The sequence below is a fragment of the Oxyura jamaicensis genome, chromosome 3 (assembly GCF_011077185.1).
Source record: "Oxyura jamaicensis isolate SHBP4307 breed ruddy duck chromosome 3, BPBGC_Ojam_1.0, whole genome shotgun sequence".
Taxonomy (NCBI): domain Eukaryota; kingdom Metazoa; phylum Chordata; class Aves; order Anseriformes; family Anatidae; genus Oxyura; species Oxyura jamaicensis.
Window position 1 is genome coordinate 83,417,812 of NC_048895.1, and position 7,313 is coordinate 83,425,124.

The 7,313-nt window shown below is 38.7% G+C and overlaps 1 long non-coding RNA gene across 1 annotated transcript; it reads left to right on the top strand.

Moving 5' to 3' along the window:
* Window positions 1-5,028: 5,028 nt before the first annotated feature.
* Window positions 5,029-6,786, top strand: LOC118164907. Its single transcript, XR_004749729.1, has 4 exons — window positions 5,029-5,090; window positions 5,219-5,310; window positions 5,433-5,454; window positions 6,042-6,786. It is a non-coding gene; the product is annotated as an uncharacterized LOC118164907 (long non-coding RNA).
* The last annotated feature ends 527 nt before the right edge of the window (window positions 6,787-7,313 follow it).

Consider the following 7,313-nt stretch of genomic DNA (forward strand, 5'->3'; position numbering starts at 1 on the left):
AGACAGTAGAATAATGAAAGTCAAATACCTGGTGACAAGAAATGATTCAGATCATCAGCTGTAGAAATTGGTGGATAAGATGTTGGATAACTGCTGTTGGATAAGATGGCATATAATACTTCAAGTGGTATTCAGATGGTATATAATACTTCAAGTGGTATTCCTTTTTTTTTTTTTTGTGATTATACAGACTTTCCAAAATAAAAAAATAAAAGAAACAAGCAAAAAAAAAAAAAAGAAAAGAAAAGAAAAAGAAAATAGAAGAAAGAAAGGTCTCCTTCCCCAACAAGTGTCCTATGCAAAAAAAAAATTGGATAAAATGATAAAATACAGAGGCAAATTGTTTATGATTATGATTTGTATAGGAATTCAAGATTAGACATTCTCTGTCTTATGGCTTCCCAGTGTTATAAAAGAAAAATTGTGATGTGAGTTATCTTCTGAGTGTTAGTGGAACAGATTGAGCATGTTCACGTGTCAAGTAGCCTGATAAGGTAACCTTAGCATCTACATTTTGTCATCAGTGAACACAAATCAGTATGTTAAACAAACAAAAAATAATAATTTTACTTGTCAGCTTATTACACTGACTACAGTGGGAATCTGATGTGTCTAATTTCCATTAATCCAAGTAACTTTCATGAATGTTACATTTTCATTATTTTTAGAAGCAATGACAAAGGAAGATTAAAATGAAAGCACTTGTTAACATGATTTATTGTCAGCACTTGCACTGCAAAATGATTCTGCAGATAAAGTGGAAGCTGAGCTATTCTCCGTCTGAAGAACATCTTTCTCAAATGACAACACACACTATTATTTTTAACATCTCTGCTTTTAAGGGTATTTTATCTTAATGTTTCAAAAGGAATTCAAAAATTCTCAGATCTGACTATTCATAAAGAAATAATAAAAATCACATCTCTGAGGAAACTGACATTTATTTAAAACTTAACAACAACAAAAAACATCGCTGCATGGGGTCACACTCAGCAGATGAGTCAAAGGTTTCTCAAATTAAGAGAAAATGATTTTATGTATTACAGGGACGGAGGACATTCAGTTTCACTGCCTCACTCTGTATGTATAAATTGTATTAGTATATAAAAGTATATCACTGAATTTAAAGCTGTGGCTTTAAGGAAATCACAGGCAGTGCTTTCACAGAACTGCTAATTAAGCAAACTGCTGTGTGTAGCAATTGCATTGCAACAGGATGAACCAGGAAATATGGTCCTACAACCTCTTTGTAACCGAAGAAGAGATGGAATGGCTTCCAAGATTAATAAAAAAAAAATCAAACAAAATATTTGCATTAGGATATTATGAAATATGAAAATATAATTATATTGATAGACAAATGATTTATTTTTAATAAAACTGGCTCATGGGTCATTTAATTTCTTCTCTGTGAATTGTCTTGTTCTCTATTCACTATAGGGGATTGTGAAGTCTTCAGACTGAAACAGTGCTTGAACTGGGAGGCAAGGCAGATAAAATGAAAAAAAGGAGTAACTGTTCTTTTCAGCTCTGAGCAAACAGAGAAGTCCTAAACAGATGATCTGTTGAAAAGTCTTCATGGGCCAGATACTTCAGTAATAGGAGAGCAGGTTCACAGAAATTTTTCCATCCAGACATCTGAAAACTACAGCTTATTCTGGGAGCAAATCCATCAGAAAGACTGAAGCTGAAGAGCATTAGGATGCCTGTACTTTCCAGGAAAAATTACTTAGAAAATACAAGCAAGGTCATGTGAACCAAACTACTCAAGGAAATTCTGTTTGTTGTCCTTAGAGTAACTAATGACTCAGTTTCTAGCACCTAGAAAAATACAAAGACATTAGTGAGAATCTTAATTTGCAGCAGCCCCAGAAATAAACCCCAGATGAAGGGACAGAGTGCACCCTCAGCAAGTTTGAAGACAATACAAAGCTTGGCAAAGTGGCTGACACACCAGAGGCCAGTGTGGCCATTCAGAGGGGCCTGTACAGGCTGGAGAATTGGGTGGAGAGGAACCTCATGAGGTTCAACAAGGGCAGGGTCCTGTACCTGGGAAGGAATAACCCCAGACACCAGTATAGGTTGGAGACTGACCTGATGGTGAGTAGCTCTCCAGAGAGGGACCTGGGGGTCGTGGTGGACAAGTTAACCATGAGCTAGCAGTGTGCCCTTGTGGCCAAGAAGGCCAATGGGATCCTAGCCTGCATCAAGAGGAGTGTGGGCAGCAGATCAAGAGATGTGATCCTCCCCCTCTACTCAGCTCTTGTGAGGCCACACCTGGAGCATTGTGTCTAGTTCTGTACTCCCCAGTACAAGAGGGACATAGAACTTCTGGAGAGGGTCCAGTATACAGCCATGAAGATGATTAAGGGTTTGGAGCATCTGTGCTATAAGGAAAGACTAAGTAAGCTGGGCCTGTTTAGCCTAGAGGAGATTGACGGGGGTCTTATCAACCTCTTATAAATACCTGAGGGGACAAGGTAAAGCGGATGAGGCCAAACTCCTCTCAGTGGTAGCCAGTGATAGGTAATGGGTATAAATTGAACCACAGGACGTTTTGTCGCCATATGAGGAAGAACTTTACAGTTCAGGTCACAGCACTGGAACAGGCTGCCCAGAGAGTTTGTGGAGTCTCCTTCTTTGGAAATATTCAAAACCTTCCTGGATGCAATCCTGTACAACATGCTCTAGGTGACCCTGCTTGAGCAAGGGGGGTTGGACTAGATGATCTCTGGAGGTCCTTTCCAGTCTCAGCCGTTCTGAGATTCTGTGATTCCGTGACGTACTGAGGTGCATAGTTTGGCTTTAGATAGTGATCAGTAGTACATCAAAGTACATTGATGCAGTAGTTTTAGAAATATTTTGATAAACTCAGTCAAAAGGAACATCAGCTGCTTTGTTTTGGTTTGTTTTCAGAATGGTGCAATTAATAAATAGTGGCTTAGATCAAACCTGTCCTGTGAATGAGTTCAGTTACAGTGTTACATGCTGTATTAAAATATGGGTTTCATGCACTGTGGGAAAAACATGCTTAAAACATGATTTTACGCAAAATATGAAGACAAAACTGATGACATCTTTTACCCTGTCTTCTTTTTAGCTGAAAGTAATCTCCGTAAAGAACATTTTCCTCTAAGTGTAAAGCACCTTTTTCCCCCTGAAGATTTGGAAATTTGCAAAGGATTCTGCTCTTTGATTTGCAGATACACAAGCTACAAGGAGTAGCTGAAAAGGAGTTATGAGCTGCATCTCCATCTGTTCCCAGAACCAGGGATTTGGATGAATTCTCTTCTCCCTCATGACTCCCACAAGATGACCTCAGAGAGACCACAAGGCTGACAAATCTGTGGAGTACACAAATTTGTACACTACACTCTGCAAGAGATCCTGAGAAGTTAAAGGTGGGCTTGTATGTATGAAAGGCAATCATGTAAAACAGCATTATGACAGGACTCTTATTAATCTAACTTCTTTTATTGGTGGTGAAAGTTTCTTTTATTCACTGTTCCATCAGGATGTGACTTTTTAAAACACACTGAAAGAGACCCTGATGTGATATATTAGAATTAGAAGGACCATGTGGTTTCCATTTCAGGAATGCCAGTCTAAGCATTTAATTGAGAAGTAGGTACATCTGGTGTTTTAACTAAATATACTGTAGTTGTTGTCAGCCTTTCCAAGTGAAATTTTTAATTTCCATATAGCCACAAATTCCACAAATTGCAAGCACAAACCATGTCCACAGTGCCTCATAGTTGCTTTAATCCTGAATCCAAATACATGCCATTAGTTTTTTTTTTTTTTTTTTTTTTTTTCATTGAATTTATGTGTCAAAATAAAGGAAGGAAAAAGTGACAGCACCAGAAGAATACTAAATATTTTTACTGTTTTCTCTTTACAAGAATGGGTTTTGAATGTTTGAGATCAAAAAAGCTCAGAGCACATCTGTAAATGATAGCTCAACTCTCCTGAGGAAAACTGGTTCATTGGTCTATTACCTCAGCCCTGTGTGCCTGCCTGGAAACTAAATAAACAGATAGCTTGCCAAAATGAAACATCAAAATACAGAATAGAGAGTTTGACCGGGGATGCTTAGCTCTCAGACTAAGATGGGCTGCTAACCAATGCTGATAGGAAATCTTCCAGGATAAAATAGAGTTAAAGCTAAACATGCATAGTCCTTGCAGCTAGACAAACCAGTTTCTTTTTCCACTGTCCAATTGTTATTAAAATATATATTATAAAAGAATCTCAACAGTGACTTTTAATGGTGTGTCTTTTTAAGTCAATATTCCCCACCTCTACCATTAAAACCAGTATCTCTTGTAAAAAGTACATTGGCCAAAATAATTAATCTGTATTATGATAAAATCTGAATTACAATAAAATCCAATGGACAGCAAGTATCCTTGGGACAGGGTTTTGTTTTAATGCTTCTATGAAAAGGGTGTTCAAAGGCTTTGTAAATGTAGGATATCATTCTTACTAAAACTGAGGTAACTACTTGACATGAATCTACATACTATCATTTTATCTCTTAAAATGAAACTACTTACTGCTGTTTCTTCTGCTCTCATGACTTTTCTTTTTGCTTGCAATATTATTCACTAGTTTTAAGAAGCAAGAAATTAAAATAGTATAGATCTCATGATAATCAAATAATACAGAATGAGAATCCAGTTTGTAAGTTGCAAGTAACCTTGATAGCTTATTCCAAATGTGGCCACATTGTTGGTTTAGTGAACTCAGTGAATGCAGATCATGAAGTTATTAGGGAATTACTGCTATGAAAATTGCTGTGTCATGAATGCCTCTCTGTCAGCAGAAGTTGGCTTGATGAGACCTGCTTGACAAGGTGGTCATTAAATCCTAACAGGCAGATACTGAGCCTGAAACACCTTGGGTCAATAGACTGGCTGAGGCCTTGGTGATCAAGGGGGTTGGGTATACAGCAGTCGGCAGTTTGCCAAAGGCTGAGACAGAAGGCAAGTGTTAGGAGAACAGGATATAAACAGAGTGAAGCCTGATGGAGATGGTAAGTGTTTAATGAGAGAGATGAGTGAGGGGTTGGGTTTAGATCCAGGAGCAAGGTACTTGGGGTGTGTTTAAGATGCTTAGAGCAATCACCTTAGAGCTTAGAGAATCTGTGGGTGTCCCAGAGAGGGGTTAGTGAGGTGGTGCAAATCCCATGCTCTGGAATTGCTGTTTAATCTTTTAGATGAATTTCTCTAGATGGGAAGATACAGCTTGTTTCTGAGATCCTGTACTGTGAGAGCTTTCCGCATGGAGGATATGCAAGGGAAGGTGCTAGTGAGTATTCTCCAATCACTTTCCCTGCCTCAAGGTCAAAGACTGGTCAAAGAACATCAGTTGAGAACTATGTAATAAAGGAGGTATACAACTGTGCAAAGGTCCGCTTAATCCTTTTGCAGGACTGGAGAACTGTGAAGACAGGTAAGAAGGAGAGAATGATCACTCTAGTGTAAAGTTCAGGCTGTGTGGTTAAACCATTTTGAATAGCTTTCCCTTCAGCTCAGCACCACAGTATGCAATGCAGCACTTATAGCTCTGTTGAGTCACTGGTCAGTCTCATGTGCTGGGAGGAGAGACACTCCTTGTGCTAGTGACCTCTGGGCTTGATCTACAGGAATGAGGTGACTAAGCTGAAAATGCTCAGTTTTTTCTCACTTAAGAAAATGGACAAGGCAGGCTACTGAGAAGACAGCGCCCCTAGGCCCTGTTCTCTGGAAGTGGGTCCCTTCAAAGATGGCGCTAGACCAAAATTTCTAGTACTATGCCCCAAAGTGTGAATGACTTTAGCGTTAGGCCATTAAATTTCAGTGTGTGCATGTGACTCTCCACATTGGCAAATATTTCGCCTGAAGAGGGGAATGTTACCCTTGGCAGTGAGATTTGCTGATATGAAGGGCAGGGATTCTGCCTCAATTACTTTGTGGTTTTGTGTGTTAATCTGTAAATTAAGGGTGGGAAGTACTGTAGGCCTCATCATTTTTTTATTTTATTTTATTTTTTTTTTTCAGCAAAATGCAGTTTATGCTCTTCCAAGATAATTGCTTATAATATCAAACACAAAACCATTTCAAGGCTAGAAAATGTGAGGAAAAATTATTTACACTGTTGGTGGTGCTCAAAAGTGACCTAAAATCTGGTCCAACCAAAAGTGAAGTTGGGTAGGTACATATGCAAGTGCATTACTGAATATCTTTGTTGCCTGGTTTTCTCCCAGGCTCCACTCTGAAGTAAGCCAGATATTTCCTTTCTAGAGGAGATCTAGACACAGTTAACATGATAATTTGTTCCAGGGTCGGTTCCTGACAGGCTGTATGGATGCAGCCCACGTCAACACTGACTCTTTCCATCTAGGACATTCCTCCTACATTATCCCATGCGGTAATGCAGCACATATCCGTGGTGTCATGCTATGAAAAACACAGCTGTACCAGACTGTATCACAATCCTCACTTTATTTTAGGCATTGTGAACTGGAAAATGACAAGTACTTAGTCTACCCTTGACCTAAAGGAATCCCTACAGGAGCAGGATGCCTTTAATTTATAGCCTCAGCCAGTACATCCTGGGGAGCCTGGTGAGGTCAATGCTGGCTGTTCTGTTGTGCCTTTAAATGCTGAGATTTCTCAGACATTAACTCAGGAGAGATCCTGTGAGACCACTTGGAGAGTGTCAGGTGAAAAAAGTCTTCATCTTGGTAAATCCTTTGTTCAGTACATGGAAAGAGGAGATGCATCTTCTCTTCAAGGGTATGTGGTAAAAAGTAAGACAAAAATATGAAAGTATCAGAAAAATATAATGACATTGCTTTGTAGAATTGATCAAGGAAATCTTATTTTCCATAAAAGTTTTCTCATGTATGCTTTTTCTTGCATGTATTTGGTGGGACTGAGTAATATAATATTATATCATTAATTCTATTATTAAAAATCTATCTTGCTTTAAATGAGCTAACATGTACAGCCTTCTCCACACCGTCCATCTAAGGAGAATATGTTAACTGGTTTTTGGATGTATATAATAAGCTCAGTAAGCATTATTTCCTGAAAACAATGTGCCATAGTTCCAAGACTGAGTAGACTGGGGAAAACTGGTGGGTGTTTACAGCAGTAAAATAACATCTTGCAATCAACTTTCAAGATCTTATTCCCAAAAAGATGCAAACCTCATATTTATGTATGTCTATTTATGTATAGAGATTGCTTCACTCATCAGAGAAACAGAGCCAGTTGTGGCTAGGACACGACTACAGCTACAGCTGCTCAGTAGCTGATGCTCACACA